This window comes from Aptenodytes patagonicus, chromosome 20 (genome assembly GCF_965638725.1).
Source record: "Aptenodytes patagonicus chromosome 20, bAptPat1.pri.cur, whole genome shotgun sequence".
Taxonomy (NCBI): domain Eukaryota; kingdom Metazoa; phylum Chordata; class Aves; order Sphenisciformes; family Spheniscidae; genus Aptenodytes; species Aptenodytes patagonicus.
The window spans coordinates 9,331,312-9,352,987 of record NC_134968.1 but is presented as its reverse complement, the minus strand read 5'-3'; the positions used below and the strand labels follow the sequence as shown (position 1 = coordinate 9,352,987).

The window sequence follows — 21,676 nt, the reverse complement described above, 5'->3', positions numbered from 1 at the left end:
CAGCAGGTCGAGCGAGGCACCTCCCCTGGTAGGCTCGCTTACCAGCTGTGTCAGGAAGTTGTCTTCCACACACTCCAGGAACCTCCTAGACTGCTTCCTCTCTGCCGTGTTGTATTTCCAGCAGACGTCTGGGAAGTTGAAGTCCCCCACGAGAACAAGGGCTAGCGATTGAGAAACTTCTGCCAGCCGCTTATAGAACGCTTCATCCGCCCCTTCATCCTGGTTGGGTGGTCTATAACAGACTCCCAGCAGGATATCTGCCTCGTTGGCCTTCCCCCTCATCCTTACCCATAGACACTCAACCGTACCATCATCACAATCGTTGAGCTCTATACAATCAAAACACTCCCTAACATACAGGGCCACCCCACCGCCTCTCCTTCCTCGCCTGTCCCTTCTGAAGAGTCTGTAGCCATCCATTGCAGCACTCCAGTCATGAGAGTCACCCCACCATGTTTCTGTGAGGGCGACTAAGTCATATCTCTCCCGCTGCACAATGGCTTCCAGCTCCTCCTGCTTGCCGCCCATGCTGCGTGCATTGGTGTATATGCACTTGAGCTGGGCTATCGATTTCGCCCCCGGCATCGGCACGCCACCCCTCGGCTCATCTCTAGCGAGCCTGGTTTTATCCCCTTCCCCCTTCAAACCTAGTTTAAAGCCCTCTCAATGAGCCCTGCCAATTCATGAGCCATGATCCTTTTTCCCTTGTGAGACAGCTGGACTCCGTCTGTCACCAGCAGGCCCGGTGCCATGTAAACCTCCCCATGATCAAAAAAGCCAAAATTCCTCCGACGGCACCAGCCCCTGAGCCACGCGTTGATCAGGTGTGTTTTCCTGCTCCTTTCAGTATCCTTCCCTGCCACTGTAGGGATAGAGGAAAACACTACCTGTGCTCCCGATCCTTCAACCAGTCGCCCCAGTGCCCTGAAGTCCCTTTTGATCGCTGCAGGACTTCTCTCTGGAACCTCATCACTGCCAGCCTGTATAACCAGCAGCGGGTAGTAATCAGAAGGCCGTACCAAACCAGGGAGCTTCCTAGTGATGTCTCTGACCCGGACCCCACGGAGGCAGCAGACTTCCCTGTGGGACGGGTCCGGTCGGCATATCGGGCCCTCTGTTCCCCTCAGAAGGGAATCGCCTATGACAATTACCCTCCTTTTTTTCTTAGGAGCGGCAGTCGTAATGCGTGGGGCTGACTGCCTCACCCTAGGCGACCCCCCGGATGGACCTTCGTCTACATCCTCGCTTGCCTCGCCCTCAAGTTCCAGGGCCCCATATCTGTTGTGTAAGGGCAACCGGGAAGGTGAGGGAGGCCGGGCAGGGGTTCGCCTGGCACGCCGAGCAGGGACCCGTTTCCATCCCCCCCGTCGCTTAGGTCCCCTCTTTCTACCTGGTGGCAAGAAGGCAGGGGATCCTCTGCTTCTCGCGGAGCCTCCATCTGCTGCCTCTGCCTCAGGGACGGTAGGGTGCGGCTCCACCAATCTATCTCCCTCTCACACTCCCGGATACTCCTCAACCTTTCCACCTCCTCCTTCAGCTCTGCCACCAGGCCGAGCAGATCATCCACCTGGTCACACCGCACACAGGTGTTGTCTCTGCTGCCCTCCGGCACAGCTGACAGGCTCAGGCACTCCCTGCAGCCAGAGACCTGGACAGCTGTATGCTTGCGTGTGAGCTCCGTCTGGGTCGCCACATTCCTTCTGGCGACGGCTTTCGGCCGAGTGGAAACCATAGCCGGTCCTCTTCTCGGAAGCCGACGATTACCAGTTGAGTTGGCCTCTGGAGCCGGGAGCGGGGCTGTGCCCTGCCCGCTCGCCTTCCCTGCACGCCCTGCCTGCGTGAACTGCCGCGCAAACTGCCGCGCCACGCCCTTCTGACGCGCCACGTCCTGTTTGCCCGCCCTGTTCGCCGCGCTCCGGGTCGCTCGCGCTCCCTGGAGCTGCTCTTGTAAGTGAGGGGGTTTGGCTGCCGCCCCTCTTGTCCCCGCCCACGCTGAGTCAGAGCTGCCGCTCGTCAGGAACGCCCTCCTCCGGCTCGGGGAATGGCGGGGCTGGGGCTCCCTCTCGCTCCCTGCGCTTTTGCTTTTCGCGGGTTTGGCCGCGGTTTTTTGCCGCTTCAGGAAGGGTTCCCCGTCGCGATCCTCCGCTCCGGAGCCCTTCGCCTCGGTGGCTTCGCTGAAATCCCAGCTGTCATCACAGACTGTCCCTGACCGCCGCTCATGAAACACCTCGACTCCCCCAGAGCAGTTCCTCGTACCGTTCATCAGCTGGACTGGAAACAGCTCAGCAAATCCTGTGTTGAGAAATAATAAAGACCTCAATTCTCTGTTGTGTTTTGGTCTGTGCTGACAGGGTAGAGCACTGTGCTTCTCAATCCTGGATTGCATCTGTCTGGCATAGACAGACATTGCTCGTTTTTTCATATCAGCTCAGCAGTCCCTTGCAGCAATTTCAGTCCCTTAGAGCAGTGGTCTCCTGCTGACCTCTCTTGTTGACTAGTCCCTACTAAAATCAGCCAGCTGTGTTTGAACCTTTATCTCACCAGAGGATGACAGTTATGCCTGCAGCCTGTTACTGTGGTGGACCAGACTAGGGGGAGTAGCACTGGGCTGGCCAGCTGAGCTGGGAAGGGACAGGGACCTGTGGACTAACACTGGTCCAGGAGCACCGGGTCGCTTTACAGTCTAGGCTGTGTTAAGGAGTCTTCGCATCTGGGATCAGAATTTTGGTAACGCAGAAAGAGTTGATTGAGGACTGCTAATATCAGATGCTGAAGTTTTCTAGCTCTGGTGTTGGTGAACATCAGGTATCTGGTGCTGGGGACTGAGAGACAGGCCAGACAAATCTCACTGGAGGTGCCTATTTCCTTCACAGATGTGAAGTCAACCCACACTGTTAGATTTAACATCTGCATTTTTCACATCTACGGTCTGAGATATATACCTCCTCCTCAGACTATGCAACTGCTGATGGGAACTGCTCAGGACCGGCTGGGCAGAGCAGTGGACTGGAAGACCTACAGGCATCCTTGACAGATGCATTTTTGTGAATCTGTGTGAAGGAAGAGGAACAAGAGAAAGAAGAATGGTAACGTTTGAGACCCAGAGCTGTCAGCCATGGATGGACTGGGCAGTAGCTGACTTAGTCAGCAAGAATATCCCTCCTACTCCACATGCTCTTCTCTGCTGCACTATAAGAAGTGCAAAATTATTGTGTTGGAGAATGGCTGAGTTGAGAAAACACCCCAAAATGAGTGTTTCCTCTGTCTGCTGTAGCAAACTGGCCTCCAGAAGGAATCCATGAAAAAGAGAGCTCAGAATTGTCTATAGGTTTAGACACATCTTTTTCTTAAGCACTTTTGAAGCACTCTGTGTCACTTTCTTTGGAAGACCTGTGCTGAAGGAACTGGGCCTCAGGAACTGTCTGAAAGGATTGCCCTCAGCTTCCCCCATGACATGTCATGAGTGATGGGTACCTGTACAAACCACGCCGGCATCTCCTCCATGCCCACAGTTATGGCTTCCCCAAGAAGTGGCTCTGCACTGGGAGAGAGCAGCTTCTGTCCCTGTGCACCTGACATCATCAAGCCAAATGGGACCAGATCCCTGCCCAAAGTAAGCCCCATGGGGAGCTGACAAGGCCTTCCCAGAGCCCAGCTGCCTGCACACCACTTCTGCCTCGATCAAGTCCCAGTCATCATCACACACAGTTCCCCAGCACTGGCCATAAACCACCTCGACTCTCCCAGAGCAGTGGGTCAATCCATCCACTAATTGAAGCGGGGCAGGTTCTGCAAAGCCAGAATCACTCTCATACTGTCTATCGCTATCCACCTCTCAGCCTCATGTTAATGCTGTTTCTACCCACAAGTCAATGAATAAAACGTGGATTTGTCAATATATTAAGACCCTACAAACTTTGCAAAACTCTGTATGTGGCTACAGAGGAAAGACACTAATTAGCACCTTGTTACAGGAAGGGCAGGTGGAAACCAACTCTTCTTGTTTAGCCTGGAGAAAAGGAGGCTGAGGAGAGACCTCATCGCTCTCTACAACCACCTGAAAGGAGGTTGTAGTGAGGTGGGTGTTGGTCTCTTCTCCCAAGTAACAAGCGATAGGACGAGAGGAAATGGCCTCAAGTTGTGGCAGGGGAGGTTTAGATTGGACATGAGGAAAAATTTCTTTACTGAAAGAATGGTTAAACATTGGAACAGGCTGCCCAGGGAAGTCGTTGAGTCCCCATCCCTGGAGGTATTTAAAAGATGTGTAGATGAGGCGCTTAGGGACATGGTTTAGTGGGCATGGTGGTGTTGGGTCAACGGTTGGACTCGATGATCTTAGAGGTCTTTTCCAACCTCAATGATTCTATGATTCTTCTTCCAGTGTTGTCCAAGAAATCAGCATATTCATAATAACTGGCCCACCAGCAAATGCCTAATGGTAAACCAGCTGTGACATATGCTGCTTCTTGCTTGACCAGACAGCTGGTGAACTGGGAAGGAGTGGGTGGCTCTGGGAATCACAAAAGGAGACTTGGCAGTGTAACCTTGGGGCTCCAGTTACACGGGAGGACCTGATACTAATACACTGGGTGGAGTGTGACGGTGTGCTCCCCCGCCCAACCTGACCTTTATCTCCCATAACCCTGCTCAAGTGATAACTGCCAGGGGTGGTCGTAATGGATACTGGTTGCAATATCTGAGCTGCGTCCAGCTCAGTCCGGCTCAAAGTGGATTCGGGAGCCAGATAACAACACAATAGCCAAGGGCTATTGTGAGCAATGCACCCACCAAACCACAGTGATTGGTACGCAAATGTGAGTCCACCATCTTACCCCTATAAAGAGTGAGCAGCCCAAGAGCCCTTTGAGCTCTCCTGCACGGCAGCGGGCTGCACGGCGGGATCTCCCCTTGAGTAGGGACACCTCTCAAGGTTACTCCTCGCGGTTGACAGATTCCTTGCCACAACAGATCCTCGGTAAGTGACGAACAGCTTGCTAAACTCTGAAATCTTAGCTAAGTGATATAAAGGATTAATTGCGCATATATAATCCTTTAGACATAAACCATTGACCAAGTCTGGGACCAGGTTTGGATCCAGCCACACCTAGACTCCTCCCTGAGAAGGAGTTTAGAAAGCAAGGGGGTCCTTGCTGAACCTCATGGCTCAACAGGAAGGTCTCCCTGGCAGTGTTGTCTGACCCTGTCCTCGATGCAGTAAATAATCAAGTGTACCTTGCCATCGAATCTTGTTAAACCACTGTCACATTTACCATTGAACTTTGTTAACTCACACTTTATATCGCTAAAGTGTATCGTTGCTTCTCTCTCACGAGTGAAGTGCAGTCTCACTCCATCCATGACAGTGGGACAATGCAGGCAAAGGGAAGAACCTCAATGCAAGAGATTTTGGGGAACTTCAGAAGGAACTATGTATACTGGCATGAGTGGGATGGTAGGGCTGCCAAAGCCACTGCTCCCTGCAGTGAGAGGAGATGCTCTACCAAGGCATCTACTGGCCATGTACTGTAGTGTGGTGAGCCCTACAAATAAGTCTTGCAGCACCACTGTCTTTTACCAGTGGCTCATGTGGTGGTGGATTTTAATTAAGGAGAAGAGGCAAGATCACTTTAGGGCTTGACAGTATGAATCACTTTTTATCTTACAGTTCTCTTGGTTGTTGGGGTCAGTGCTGCTCCAAAGGGAACAGGGCCTCCTACAGAACCTCCAGCATCTCTCCACACCCCATAAAACCCACTTGTGTCATGCAGAGTGGGATTTACCTGAGCACATAACATCAGCATCTTCTCCACGCACAGTCATGCCTTCCCCAAGGTTTCGCACTGCATTTGGAGAGGGCAGCTTCAGTTCCTTTGCAGGTCACATCATCAAGCCAAATGGCATCATGCCCTCCTGTGGGGATGGGAATCTCACTAACGGACATTCCTGAGTTTGATTTTAATGAGCAAACACTGCACCACCTGGCATGACAAGGCACTTAAGCAGAAAACAACGGAGAAAGGAATGTGCAGCTGGAAGGAGAAAAACAAGATAAAGACCATGAAGGCATTTCGCATGATCAGGAAGAACAGGCCAATCTGCTAGAGCATAGATGCGCGTGAACACAAGAACCTATCTGCAAGCTGCAGGTAGCGCGTGTACACTTCTGCTTGCTATAAAAGATGCTAACAAAAAGCAATAAAGGTCTTTGGTTGCTGTGTCTGCCGGAGTCCGTGCCGCTTTTCACCCCCACAAATGGCGCCCAACGTGGGGCGAAAATGCCTGAACAGAGCACCGGTGGGGAGCCAGCTGAACGAGTCATAGCCAGCGGGAGACAGAGCAGTCTCAGGAAAGAGCTGGAGCCGGAACTTTGAATCATCGCCTCGTTGGAGCAGAGGTGAGCAGCTGGGAAACTTAAAATGGGATCGCAACTAACTAAGGAGGAGGAATCTATACTATGTATTATTAAGAAACTGTTAGAAAAGCGTGGAGTTAAGTATGATGACCATACCCTCCGCCTATTGCTTTCATGGCTAAAACGAAAGGGAATTCCCCCTGATTCGGCTACTGCTTTTCAGAAGGAAACTTGGGATAAAGCAGGGAACTTGTTGTGGGATGCAGCTACTGGGGGAGATGAGACTGCAAAAACGGTCCTTACTACATGGCGCTTAGTCTCAGATACGTTAAAACAATTGAAGTGTGATCGTACTGCCCATCAAGCTGTGGTGGCAGCCACTGCTCCTGATCCACTGACTCTGGCCACTCCAGACCAGGCTCCCTCGGAACCTTTGCCCGGTCCGAGTGGGACAGATCAGCCTGAGGGAGGGGAAAAATTTCTGACCGAGGCTCTTTCGGCCCTGACGATATCAAGTGATCTCGGACAGTCTCCTAAACAACAGAGCAGAGGGGTCTCAAGCCACAACAATGAACCCTTAAACTATGATCCGGCTGCTCACTGGCAGGCTGTTCGACAACAAGCCTTGGCAGAAGGAGACCTTTCTACTGTGGCATACCCTGTCATAATTAGTGAACAAGGTCCTAACAGTTGGCAGCCCCTTCAATGGGATTTGGTTAAGGAGTTAAGGCGGACCATCATGCAATGTGGATTGGGAGCGCCTTTTACACAGAGCCTATTGCAAAATATTGTGAAGGGACACTTGTTAACCCCTTTCGATACCAAAGCGTTAGCTGATTTAATATTTTCCCCTACACAAAGAGTGCTCTGGCAAGCCCACTGGCGAGAGCTCTGTGATCGTGCAGCTTTACAGAACTTGGACCGGCGAGCGGGAGACCCGCTACGGGCCGCGGGACTCGCTCAGTTAATGGGGGAGGACCCTATCAATACGCCGCAACTGCAGGCACGGCTGGCGCCTGAAATTTTAAGACAATCAGCAGACCTTGCGTTTCAAGTGATGATAAAGGTCCCTGATACAGGACGACCGGTAAAATCCTTTACTAGCATTAAGCAAGGGACCAACGAACCTTATATGGATTTTATCGACAAGCTCCAAGAAGCTATTCAAAAACAAATACAAAATCCTGAAGCCAAAGAGGCATTGCTTATGAAATTGGCTATAGAAAATGCCAATGAGGACTGTAAAAGAGTCTTACAGACATTGCGAAATCCGACCATAATAGACATGCTTGACGCGTGCAATCGTGTGGGTTCAATTACACATAAGAATGAGATTTTTGCAGCCTGTTTAGCCGCTGCCTTGCGTCCCGGTAACAAAGCGTGTTTCCGCTGTGGAAACTCGGGGCATTTTAAACGGAAATGTCCTGAGAATCCTGTACAGAAGGGAGGATCGGAAGGAATTCAGCAGCCCCCTGGTATTTGCCCGCGCTGCCGCAAGGGGAGGCACTATGTTAATCAATGCCGGTCGAAATACGATCTCCGCGGTCGACCCTTGTCGGGAAACGGGAAGTCGAGCGCGAGGTGGGGGCGCGCACCGACACAAATGCCACCCCAAAATCCCCAACCCCAAAACCCCATGAGACCGCTGTCTCAGCAGGCCTGGATCACCTCAAGGCCAGAACCATCGGCAGTGCCGGAGTGGATGTCTCCACAGCCACCAATCTCTCTATAAACGATCAGACTGTGCACAGGGTGCCCCTCAATGTGAGAGGCCCCCTTGGCCAGGGGCTGAGTGCCCTATTGGTGGGGAGGTCCAGTGCTACTATACAGGGTTTGTTTGTGTTACCTGGGGTTATCGACTCTGATTATACGGGACAGCTGCAAGCGTTGCTATGGACCCCCTCTCCTCCAGTATTTATTCCAGCTGGAAGTAGGATTGCACAGCTAGTTCCTTTTAAGAGTATGGTTCGTAATCGGGATCCTATTTCCCGGGGAGCTGGTGGATTTGGGTCCACAGGTGAACCAAATATTTTTTGGACTCAGCTTGTCCAAAGAACTCAGCCCACTTTGACCTGCACTCTAAAGAATAAAGGCAGCAAACCGGAACAACTGGTAGTGAAGGGAATGATAGATACAGGGGTAGACGTTACTATCATCAGTACTGCAAAGTGGCCTGGATCATGGGAAACCATCCCGGTCAACACGGGGCTAGTGGGAATCGGAGGCCTGTCGACGTCCAAGCAGAGTGCCAACTTAATACAGACTGTAAGCCCGGAAGGACAGGTTGCAACTATTCGACCTTTTGTGGTTCCTGTGCCGTTAAACCTGTGGGGGTGAGATGTCTTGAGCACTTGGGGACTAGTGATTGGCACTGCTGATCCGCATCAACATTTTTAGCGGGGGTCACTGGCGCTCGGCCCACCGTTCGACTCACATGGCTCACCGATCAGCCAGTGTGGGTGGATCAGTGGCCCCTATCACAGGAAAAGGCTGACGCGTTGCAAACGTTAGTGGACGAGCAAGTGAGTCAAGGACATCTGGTTCCCACCACCAGCGCCTGGAACACCCCAGTGTTTGTTATAAAAAAGAAAAGTGGAAAATGGAGACTTCTACATGATTTACGGCAAGTAAATGCTGTGATTCAAGATATGGGGACATTGCAGCCAGGTATGCCTTCACCAACATTGATACCTCGTCAATGGGACATTGTGATTATCGATTTGAAAGACTGCTTTTTCACGATTCCCTTAGCGCCGGAAGATGCTCCCAGATTTGCCTTCTCTCTCCCAGTTGTAAACCATCAAGGGCCTAGGTTGCCATATCATTGGACAGTGCTGCCCCAGGGCATGAAAAACAGTCCCACAATATGTCAAATGTATGTTGCGCGTGCGTTGTCGCCCATAAGAAACAAATATCCTGACTTAATTTGTTATCACTACATGGATGACATTTTAATCGCCGGACGAGACCCAAAGGAACTCGTCACAGTTATGAAAGATATGTTGCAGGGGTTAAAGACATACGGCTTGCAAATAGCTCCTGAAAAGGTGCAAGTGCAAGCCCCGTGGAAGTACTTGGGGTGGAAGATTTTAGAACATACAATACAGCCCCAACCCATAACCTTGCAATCTAACATTAAAACACTGAATGACTTGCAAAAACTAGTAGGGACTATCAATTGGGTACGCCCATTGCTGGGAATAGATAATGACATGTTAAACCCACTGTTCAAGTTGTTAAAGGGTAATCCTGAGTTGACATCTCCACGAGAATTAACGACAGAGGCCAAACAAGCGCTACAAAAAATATCACAGGCGCTTACCGAAAGGCAAGCACAACGCGTAATTGAAGGATTGGGAGTTAACTTGTATGTCCTAAATCAGTCCCGACAAGCAGTGGGCCTCTTAGGCCAATGGGACACCAAGGGTACCCAGGATCCCTTAGCCATCATTGAGTGAGTATTCCTGCCGCATCAAGCACCAAAAACAATAGTGACAAGGGTGGAAATGTTTTCGATGCTTGTGCGAAAGGGACGCGCGCGATGTTTGGAATTAACGGGCACAGATCTTAAAACAATTTATCTCCCACTGACTAAAGACCACCTTAATTGGTGTGAGGCTAATAGCCTAGAACTACAGATAGCGCTGGAAAACTTTAAGGGACAAATTCTAATTCACTATCCATCTCACAAATTATTCTCCCTTAATGAGGAAATTAGTATAATTCCTGAATCGTTGAGTAAGGAGGTACCTGTCGAAGGACCCACCTTATTCACCGATGGATCAGGACGAACAGGTAAGGCAGTTATAGTGTGGTGTGAAAAAGGGGAATGGAAACATCAAGTTCACCATGTTGTAGGAAGTCCTCAGCTGGTGGAAATATACGCAGTAATTCAGGTCTTTCGCCAATGGGAGATGCCATTAAATTTGGTTACTGATTCTCAGTACGTCGCCAACGTTGTCAGGCGCTTGGAAAAGGCTTGGCTCAAAGAAGTTGATAACGAACCAGTGTTTTTAATGTTCAAACAGGTATGGGACTTGTTGAATCGCCGCGTAAACCCGTATTACGTGCTCCACGTGAGGAGTCATACCTCTCTCCCAGGGTTTATATCAGAAGGGAATGCGCGAGCTGATCGTCTCGCTGCCCCCGTATGGACAATCCCTGTACCAGACGTTTCTACACAAGCCCGATTGTCGCACGAGTTTTTCCATCAATCTGCCCGAATGCTGCGTCGACAATTTGGGTTGACTTGGGACACGGCACGAAGTATCGCACAAATGTGTCCTGACTGTCAGCAATTAGTTCCCATACCCCAAACAGGGGTAAATCCCCGAGGAGAAAAGGCCCTACAGATTTGGCAATCCGATGTTACTCATATCGGAGAATTTGGCAAACAAAAATATGTGCATGTTTCCATCGATACATTCTCCGGAGCTCTATGGGCGACCGCAGAGACCGGAGAAAAAAGCAAAGATATTTTACGGCACTGGAAAGGGGCCTTTGCTGCTCTAGGGGTTCCACACCAGATCAAAACGGACAATGGGCCCGGGTACATAAGCGCAAAGACGCAGGCCTTTTTGGCACAATGGGGCATTCGACATATCACTGGTATCCCTTATTCCACTCAGAGCCAGGGTATCGTTGAGCGGGCTCATCTCACTCTCAAGCAGCTACTACAAAAACAAAAAGGGGGAATGCTAGGGGAATCACCGCAAGCCCGCCTCCATAAAGCGATATATGTGTTAAATCATCTTACAATAAGGGAAGACAGGACAGCAGTTGGCAGCCCTAACACAGTAATAGCGAGACACTTTACATCTTGTAACTCGGCTTCTCCAGCAGGAGAAAGGGCTCGGGTGTGGGTCAAGTCATTGGAAAATAGCCAATGGGAAGGCCCTTATGATCTTATAACATGGGGGAGAGGATATGCTTGTGTTTCCACAGATCGTGGACCCCGGTGGATACCTGCCCGCTGCGTTCGACCGTATCTGGACAAGGAGCCCAAGGAGCCCACGGATGCATCAACGGTTTGAAGTAGATTACTGGGACTTACACAAAGTATCTCATTCGATATTTGGGGAACCACCTAGTGGACCAGGCCGTGCCGGGGTATATAGGGGACCAAGTGGGTTGCCATTAGCCGTGGACTGGGAAAGTACCAAACGACAGTGTGACAAACGATTTGGGTGGAAATGGAACAAAAAGAGAACGTAAACCATGACGCCAGTATGGGGGGGTGTCTTGTGGCTAGTATCACTGTGTGCGGTTGCTGCGTTATGGGCACCCTCACAGCCGAAGGAAAATGTTTGGGTAACTCTGGCCAATCAGACAGGACAGGATTCCATCTGCCTGTCGATATCTTCCCCCGGTAACCCCTTTTCTACCTGCCTAGTGGGGCTTCCTTTAGATAATTGGGACTGGGGCCTGATTAGTCCTTTCAAGGAGGCCTGCGGGGGGGGACGACACGCCACTGACAATTGGGATGGATGCCTACCACATCTTAATCACTTGCCAATAGAACCTCAGGAACTCGAGCTATTAGGGTCCATAAAAATGGATTGGTGTTTGTATTTCAATTATTCAGGGGCCAATGTTTCCCGAGCCTGGTCAGTTAACGCTACCCTGGGAATCTATAAAAATGAATCACTGTGGTGTAACCACACAAGCAGCAATATATCTAAATCATCTAATGCACCTATAGGATTACCCAGGGGGGTCTTTTTAATATGTGGAGACCGGGCCTGGCCTGGCACTCCCTCTCATATTAAAGGTGGGCCGTGTTCGTTGGGAAGATTAACTCTACTAATGCCAAACACATCTATAATCCTAGACCACAGAAGGAGCACCCCTAAGACGCGCAGTAAGCGCAGAGCACATGCCTACACTTCACAATGTGATGATGCTGTCGACCTATGGAACCGGAACACTATAGCTGTGGTTGCAATCTTGGCTCCAGGTGTCGCAGCAGCAAAGAGTTTGGTCACATTAAATAAATTAGGATGTTGGCTAGCGAAACAATCAAATGCAACCTCTGAAGCACTAACGGGATTATTAATGGATGTAGATTCTATACGACATGCTACTTTGCAAAATAGAGCAGCGATAGATTTTTTGCTTTTAGCGCAAGGCCATGGGTGTGAAGAGTTGGAGGGAATGTGTTGTATGAACCTATCTGATCATTCGGAATCAATTCACCGCAGCATTCAGATGTTGAAGGAAGGAGTACAGAAGCTAAGAGTGGAAGACCCCTGGGACTGGTTGGATAAATTATTTGGGAAATAGGGTCTAAGTGGCTGGTTAAAAGGACTAGCCAAGCTAGGAGGGCTATGCTTAGTAATGTTCCTTTGCATCCTGGTTTGTGTGCCGTGTCTGTTACAAGGTATGCGAAAAATGATTGAAAGATCTGTTTCAGCAGTGTTTCTAGTAAAACAAAAAGGGGGAGATGTGGGGATGGGAATCTCACTAACGGACATTCCTGAGTTTGATTTTAATGAGCAAACACTGCACCACCTGGCATGACAAGGCACTTAAGCAGAAAACAACGGAGAAAGGAATGTGCAGCTGGAAGGAGAAAAACAAGATAAAGACCATGAAGGCATTTCGCATGATCAGGAAGAACAGGCCAATCTGCTAGAGCATAGATGCGCGTGAACACAAGGCTGTAACCTATCTGCAAGCTGCAGGTAGCGCGTGTACACTTCTGCTTGCTATAAAAGATGCTAACAAAAAGCAATAAAGGTCTTTGGTTGCCGTGTCTGCCGGAGTCCGTGCCGCTTTTCACCCCCACACCCTCCCCCAAAGTAAGCTGAGGAAGGAGCAGATAGAGCAGTCCCGCAGCCCAGCTGCCGGCATACAACTTCAGCATCAATTATATCCCAGTTGTCGTCACAGACAGTTCCCCATTGCTGGCCATGAAGCACCTCTACTCTCCCAGCACAGTGACTCGAACCATTCACTAATTGCAGCTTAACTGTTTTTTTAATTTCTGCATTAAAAAAAGAAAAAAAACCCAAATACAGGATCAGGGATTGCACATGGAAAGATTGCCTAGATATCAAAGGCAAGGAAAGATCTCCACTAGCACTGCCCAGGACTTGACAAGGTGAAGGCTGGTGAGTATCAAGTTCTGTATCTTCCTCTGTGGTTTCAGAGCTCAGAATCAGAGAGATAAATATCATAGATTGGGAATCCCTTATGAAACAGGACTGTGCCATTCCCCCTGTGATGTTACTCCAGAGGTGGGGACTGGCTACAGATCAAGACACCCACATGTCTTATAGACCTGTTGGTGTCTCCATGTGAGGTGGGTGTTGAAATTCTGGTTAGTCAATAACATCTGTGGAGCTGCTCAGCTGGCCAAGTACTGGCATTTGATTAAATTGCCCAAATAAGCATTCAGCAGCACACGTGATGCCATTGGTATTCCCCCAGACTCCTGCCCTGTAGGGTCTCCCTTAGGGCCTGTATCTCATCTGCAAGGTTGTGTCAAATGCCCCAGGGCATTTCTAATTGCACTTGGCAACTCTGTGTAGGGAACTGACTCCACCCTAGATCCCCATTGCTTGTAACAGGAAGACACCCAGCCCAGCAGTGGTGACACCTGCATTTAGACATATATATGTCTGGGTCTTAACATGGAGCTGAATCCCATTCCAGATCCCACTAGGAGGATGTGCACTTGGAAATTTGGTTTGTTGTTCAGTTCTGGGTGGAGCAGTGTTTGGGAAATACCGACCTGAAAGAGGGCAATGGGCAGCCTGTCAACATGCCAATCCCCTTTCCACCTCCTGGGGTCCATGGCCCACTTGATGAAGATTTAATCCCCAGCTAACCATGATGTAGAGGGGTAGTACCTGGAGCACTGTGTCCAGCTCTGGAGCCCTCAGCATAAGAAAGACACAGACCTGTTGGAGCGGGTCCAGAAGAGGGCTACGAAAATGGTCAGGGGGATGGAACACCTCTCCTGTGAAGAAAGGCTGAGAGAGTTGGGGTTGTTCAGCCTAGAGAACAGAAGGCTTTGGGGAGACCTTATTTCAGCCTATCAGTACTTAAAGGGGAGTTATAAAAAAGATGGTGGCAGACTTTTTAGCAGGGCCTGTTGCGACAGGACAAGGGGGAATGGCTTTAAACTAAAGGGGGGGTAGATTTAGACTAGATATAAGGAAGATATTTTTTACGCTGAGGGTGGTGAAACACTGGCACAGGTTGCCCAGAGCGGTGGTGGATGCCCCATCCCTGGAAACATTCAAGGTCAGGTTGGACGGGGCTCTGAGCAACCTGATCCAGTTGAAGATGTCCCTGCTCATTGCAGGGGGGTTGGACTAGATGACCTTTAAAAGTCCCTTCCAACCCAAACTATTCTATGATTCTATGACACACCTTCAAGCCTTCCCCACCCGGTTCCTGGAGCTCAGCATTCATTAGCATCATGCCATGATGTCCAAGTTAGGACTGGCTCACAGACAAAGCGACCCACAATTGAATTTCTCATCCCAGTCCCAGTCTGGAGAATAAACACATCCACCGGGAGAGAGTATTGTCACAAAATACGAATGGAAAGAGGCCATGTAAATGCTCAACTTCCCTGGCACATTTCAGCCATGAAATATGTTCATGGAGCATATGTGCATCCAGGTGGGGATCCTTCAGTCTCCTTGCCCATTAACTTCAAGGTGATGGCATAAGAGGCAAGAATAATGTGGATCAGTGAAAAACCCCCACGATCTCTGTTCTGCCCCAGTAACAGAACAAGCACAAACACCACCCCCCCCGTTTAACTGGTAGAACTGAGCTGGATAACATTGTCCTTGGCATGGTACAGGTCAGTGCCTGAAGCAACCATCCCCATCTTGAGCCCTAAGAGTAGCACTCATGGAGAAATAAAATTTTGCAAACAGGCCTAAAAACCTCCCTCTACACAGCACAGCCTCCTGGGGTCACACGGGGAGGGGTGTAAATGTGAGTGACCTGAGCACACAACACCTGCATCTTCTCCATGATTGCAATTATGCTCTCCCCAGGGTCTAGTCCTGCAGGCAGAAAGGTCAGCTTCTGTACCGGTACAGTTCATGTCATCCAGCCAGATATGACCAGTTCCTTGACCAAAGTGAGCCGAGCCAGGGGCTGACAGTGCTTCTCCACAGTCCAACTGCCTGCAGATGACCATGGTATCGGACAGATCCCAGCTATCATCACACACGGTTCCCCACTGCTGTTTCCAAAACACCTCAAGCTGCCCCACACAGCAGCTGGGTCTGCTCACAAGTCTCATCAGAGCTGAATTGGCCACACCTGAATTGCAAAACAAGCCAAGGTGGAAAATAGGCATGAGCCAGGTTTTGGCTGATAGTGGAGAATGTAACATCTTGCTCTTGCAGGAATAATGCCATTTTGGGTCTGTCTGGGGAAGGATTGCCGAAATGCTCACCACTTTTTTTCCAGCAGGAACATTATAAGAAAAGCTTGCTGGCTAATTAGTGGTGTAAATTTCTTGCACACACGGTGTTAGAACCTCTAACACATGTCTGCATCTCTATAAGCAGCTGCAAGGTCTTAGTCATCTAGGACAGTTCTGATCATGGGATTCCTACTAATAAGTCCCTCCTAGACACATGCCAGATATTCAAAACCTTGGATGAGAACCAATCATTTCCAGCCATGGAATAGTCCCAACACACCCTCTGACGTGGTGCGTGACAGCTCCACACCACAGAAACCCTAGACTGTACCCTGTGCACAGTCAGGAAGATGAGAGGAAAACCTCAGATTATGGTCCTGAGGAAGATGGAGTTCCCAGAGTAAGTGCCTCCACACAACCTGAGCTGCTGCAGCACCATGGGTCTCAGATCATCCCCCCCACGCTCATTGTGCAGCTCCCTGCTCCATGCACAAGACCGTGAACGTTCCTCCTGAGGTCTGCCACTCTCCCCGAGTTGTGCAAGTTAGCAAAGGAAGCTTTGAGGTCACTTCTCTGGGTACAAATTAGGATATCCACATCCTTGTCCAAAACGCTTGTCAGAACTTTGCTATCCAGAGCTTGCTCAGCTGGTGCCATGTGGAGCACAGTTTGTTCACCTAAATGAAGGCTTCTAGTGCCATTTGTAGACCTGCACCCTCCGGGGCAGTAGCTGGAGTCCAGGATTGAGAAACTAGGGCAACTCAAATGGCTCTAGACACCTACATTAAGGCAACTGCCTACAGTCCATAGGGTAGGAGTCACCTCCCAGCTGCTGACAGTTGCAGTGTTGTCCGTGCTAAACAACTGGACAATGCAGAAAAGAAAGTATTTCCAATCAACATCCATCCATAAGGGAAGAAGACTTGAGGTAGAGAAGGGCCTCTTTATGGGTATAAGGAAAATCCAGGCTACTGTTGGGATTTAAGCCTGGCAGAAGATGCCAAAGATCCCTCCTTATTCAGAAAGGCCCTGTCAGATGCTTAAACTGTGTCTACATCTTTGGTCCTGGGTGCTGCTCCCCATGGCCTTTATACACTTGTATCAGAGGCTTTAGAGCAAGGGTTACCACCTAAGGCTTGCCAGGTCCACTCTTCTATGCTGTTGGGAAGCACGGATATTTTTCTAACAAACTTTAAATTCCCAGATCATCCTCCTTGATCATTTGCACATCCTAGCCCCTGAAACAGCCTCAACTTGTACCAGGTTTTGTTAAAAACCAACATCACTGTCTCAGGACAATCCTTATCCAATTCTTTTACTACTTTTTGGTTTAAGTTATTGGATTATGCTGATTTGCACGATATAGATGCAGCTACATTAAGCACTGACTCTGTCAGGGAGGCAACAGAGGTCTGCTATGCTTATTCACTCTTAGGTCCTGGCTCCAACACAGACTGTGACTCTAGGGTGGAGGAAAAAACCCAGTTCTATATTCTGGATTACACAGATCAATCAAAGGAAGCTCTGTCTTTATGCTTGCATTTGTTTGTTCCCAGGGTTTGTCTCTGTATGTTTGCATTGTTAATGCCTCTAAATCTCTAGGTGACCTTCAGAAGCCAAATGATCATCTCTACTACTGTATTCTCTTGCCTCAGAAACGTCAAGCCCTTTTCCAGTGCCAGGAGTTAAAACCCAAGCTTCCTGGATCTTCAGTCCTTTATTCCAGCCACGAAACCCATTTCCTTGCCAAGGACCCCCACGAGAGGGGCCAATCCATCATGAATCCCATTTATCAGGCTGTATCTACAACCCTGTTCTCCGTGAGAAAAGGAGAAAACTTACCCCAAAGACATGCCAAGAGGAAGAGCAGTTTCCATCCTGATTCCAGCGAAGGCAGCCAGGCTCCCACTGCGGACATCCCTGGGTGGGAGAAGATTTCCTGGTGGTCCCATGGTAGCAGCAGAGACTGGCTCCTGAAGGCCTGGTTGGCAGGGTAGAGCAGGAAGACTGTCCTTGTAGGAGAGACAAAAAGTCAGTGGCTGGCTGGGGAGGCAGCAAAGAAGACAGTAAGGACCAAGATGGGAGGTAGATGACAAATATTCCTTACCCTGACTCCTCCCCTTAACTGGCCTCTCCCCCTTCACCCTCCAGTGCTGGCCCCCTCCCTCCTGTTCCTTGCATCTCCCTATGCTACTTCCCTCCTCCCATGCTCTTCTGTTCATGAACATATTAAGGGAGAATAACCCCTGCTAGAAAGCACTGAATCTTTTCTCCTCTGTTGTTGTTTTGGCAAAAAGCAAACTGTTTCTGGTACTTCTAAAATTGCCATTCTCCTGTCAGGACTAGCTCGTGAACAGGCAGTGCCCTAGGAAGGCTTCTTGGAGAAGGCAGGAATGATCTCCGTGTCTGCCTGTTCCTCTGACTCTTAAATGCTGTCTAGGAACAGGGAGTGTATGGAAAACAAGAAAACACTTTTTTTTTACTGTGAGGGTGCTCAAACACAGGAACAGGCTGCCCACAAGAGGTTGTAGTGTCTCCATCCTTGGAGATATCCAAAACCTGGCTTGATATTGTCCTCGATAACCTGCTCTAAGCTGACCCTGCTTGAGCAGGGGGCTAGACTAGATGAGGAAGAAGAGGTCCCTTCCCACCTCAGCGACTGTGGATTAACTCCTGCCTGAACTGGGGGACAGTGAAACACAGTCTCCATATAGCGGTGGTGGAGAAGGGTCTCTTAGGAACTGGATGGGGCCACATTCATCAAGTCACTGTAAACCACTTGCAGTAATGAGAACTTCAGGATCAAAGAGTGCAATGCGAGACATTGTCCCAGGACAGGGACACAGCATGTGCAAGTAAGAGGTTGAAGTAGGAAGCAGAAGGTAAACATGGCCTCTGGAGAGAGATGGCTTGCAAGGATTCTGCTTAACATCAGCTTGGATAAATAACACTGGTGAACCTACGTTTTTGGTATTTAATACTGGTGATATTAATATTTTTTTTTCCCCAGAAAAGCTTTAAGTTAGTCCTGAAAATAAACAAACTGCAGGCTAAGTCTTCCCTTAGAGAAGTGTTTTTCACTGGTGCGCTCCTGGGGAAAAGCAGACTTTCTGAGACCTACAGGGCCAAACTCACAGTCACCAGTTCAGATGCAAGCCTGATGAAGATGCTTTCAATGCCATGGACCAGTTGTTTTCATGGACACAGATTATGGATGAATTTTTGGACTTCTGTGCTGGTATGATTGGCCTTGACTCTAGATGTCCAAGATGAACATTTGGAGGCATGAGGAACAATGTAAGGTGCAGGGCCTGTCTGATTGCCTTGTTATCGATCCTGCCCCTGTCAAGAAGCTTTTGGCTCTGTCATCTTTACTGGTGACCTTCAAGTGATCCTAAGCTGCTATTTCATCATCCTTTGCTTTCTCTTCTTCAGAAGAAACAAACCCAACTCTTTTGGCTTCTCCTTATTGATCATGTGCTCTAGGTCCCTGGCCATCTTGTTAGCTCTTACCTTTGAGCCAAACCACGGCACAGACCAAGGCTGAGTGCAGAAACCCTTTGGATCATAGCAGATATTCAGGTCATTCAATTTATTTGGTCTTTCCTACTTTTTTTCCCCCTCTCTGCATTATGGGAGCGTGGAAGACTCCTAGATGGAAGAGGAAGCATATTTTGAGTCATATTTGCATAGGAAAAGTGTCAAGAGGTGAATCTTACTGAATCACATGCCATGAAGAAAATTGAGCAGATGAGCTGGCAACTGGAAAGAAAGGCTTGGAGCAGAGCAGGCTGAAAGAGGGACAGAGACCATAAGCCAAGAGGAGAGATCCCATGAGGTATCGGAGCAACAATGAACAAATCTTATCTGCTGTGGACAAAATCTCAGCAACACCTTCTATGTCTCTGAAGGGAGCCACTGAATCCTCATGCCCCGATCTTTGTCAGAGGTGCCAATTCATCTCCCTGCTCTGCCTTAGTATTTCACAATTTCAATCAAGATATGTCTTTCTCAAGTAGCCATTGTTCCTTCAGCTTGTGTTCTGAGCCTACTATTTACTATTTGCTTCAACTTCAGTTGGCTTTGTAGTTCCTTGTTTAGCCTTCAATCTTATTCCTATTGACCTTTAATATAACCATATATATCTTCTTTATCCCCACTTACTGGCAGCAATAGGCCTTTGGCCAAGTAGTGGAGCAGCTCTGCATTCCTCTGCTCCTACAACTCCCTCTGCTTTTGAAAGCATCCTGCCTTGGCTTATTTCCCATCCCTGTGTTTGGAGGAGGGGAGTCTGCTGCACTGCTCTTTCCTAAAGTCTTCTCAGGAGCATGTAACATAATTTGTTCATGCAAAGCCATGCTGCAGCATTGATGTAAATCTGTGGCGTTAACAGGATGGGAAGGAAAGCAAGAGTGAGCTAGGCACAGGATGTTTCATCCTGCTCGCCGTCCCTGTCTTCCAGCTCAGGGGGCCGAGTACCCTGAGGATAACTGGTCTGCCTGTTAAAGACTGAGGCAAAGAAGGTATTGAGTACTTCAGCCTTTTCCTCATCCTCGGTGACAATGTTCCCCCCCGCATCCAATAAAGGATGGAGATTCTCCTTGGCTCTCTTCTTGTCATTAATATATTTGTAAAAACTTTTTTTGTTGTCTTTAACGACAGCGGCCAGATTGCGTTCTAGCTGGGCTTTTGCCTTTCTCATTTCTTCTCTGCATGACCGCGTATGGGGACAGCCTGCTCCTGCGCCTTTAAGACTTCCTTCTTGAAGATCGTCCAGCCTTCCTGGACCCCTTTGCCCTTCAGGACCGTCTCCCAAGGGACTCTCTCAACCAACATCCTGAACAGGCCAAAGTCTGCCCTCTGGAAGTCCATGGTTGCGGTTTTGCTGCCCCCCCTCCTTACTTCACCAAGAATCGAGAATTCTATCATTTCATGGTCGCTAAGCCCAAGATGGCCTCCAACCACCACATCTCCCACCAGTCCTTCTCTGTTTGTAAACAGCAGGTCGAGCGAGGCACCTCCCCTGGTAGGCTCACTTACCAGCTGTGTCAGGAAGTTGTCTTCCACACACTCCAGGAACCTCCTAGACTGCTTCCTCTCTGCCGTGTTGTATTTCCAGCAGATGTCTGGGAAGTTGAAGTCCCCCACGAGAACAAGGGCTAGTGATTGAGAGACTTCTGCCAGCCGCTTATAGAACGCTTCATCCGCCCCTTCATCCTGGTTGGGTGGTCTATAACAGACTCCCAGCAGGATATCTGCCTTGTAAACACTCAACCGTATCATCATCACAATCATTGAGCTCTATACAATCGAAACACTCCCTAACATACAGGGCCACCCCACCGCCTCTCCTTCCTCGCCTGTCCCTTCTGAAGAGTCTGTAGCCATCCATTGCAGCACTCCAGTCATGAGAGTCACCCCACCATGTTTCTGTGATGGCGACTAAGTCATATCTCTCCCGCTGCACAATGGCTTCCAGCTCCTCCTGTTTGCCGCCCATGCTGCGTGCATCGGTGTAGATGCACTTGAGCTGGGCTATCGATTTCGCCCCCAGCATCGGCATGCCACCCCTAGGCTCATCTCTAGTGAGCCTGGTTTTATCCCTTTCCCCCTTCGAACCTAGTTTAAAGCCCTCTCAATGAGCCCTGCCAATTCATGAGCCATGATCCTTTTCCCCCTGTGAGACAGCTGGACTCCATCTGTCACCAGCAGGCCCGGTGCCGTGTAAACCTCCCCGTGATCAAAAAAGCCAAAATTCCTCCGATGGCACCAGCCCCTGAGCCACGTGTTGATCAGGTGTGTTTTCCTGCTCCTTTCAGTATCCTTCCCTGCCACTGTAGGGATAGAGGAAAACACTACCTGTGCTCCCGACCCTTCAACCAGTCGCCCCAGTGCCCTGAAGTCCCTTTTGATCGCTGCAGGACTTC

At 49.4% G+C, this 21,676-nt stretch overlaps 1 pseudogene; it reads right to left on the bottom strand.

The window, feature by feature from the left end:
• The window catches only part of LOC143169246 (scavenger receptor cysteine-rich domain-containing protein DMBT1-like), a 29,291-nt pseudogene extending 10,044 nt beyond the window's left edge, over nucleotides 1–19,247 (bottom strand).
• Nucleotides 19,248–21,676: the final 2,429 nt, after the last annotated feature.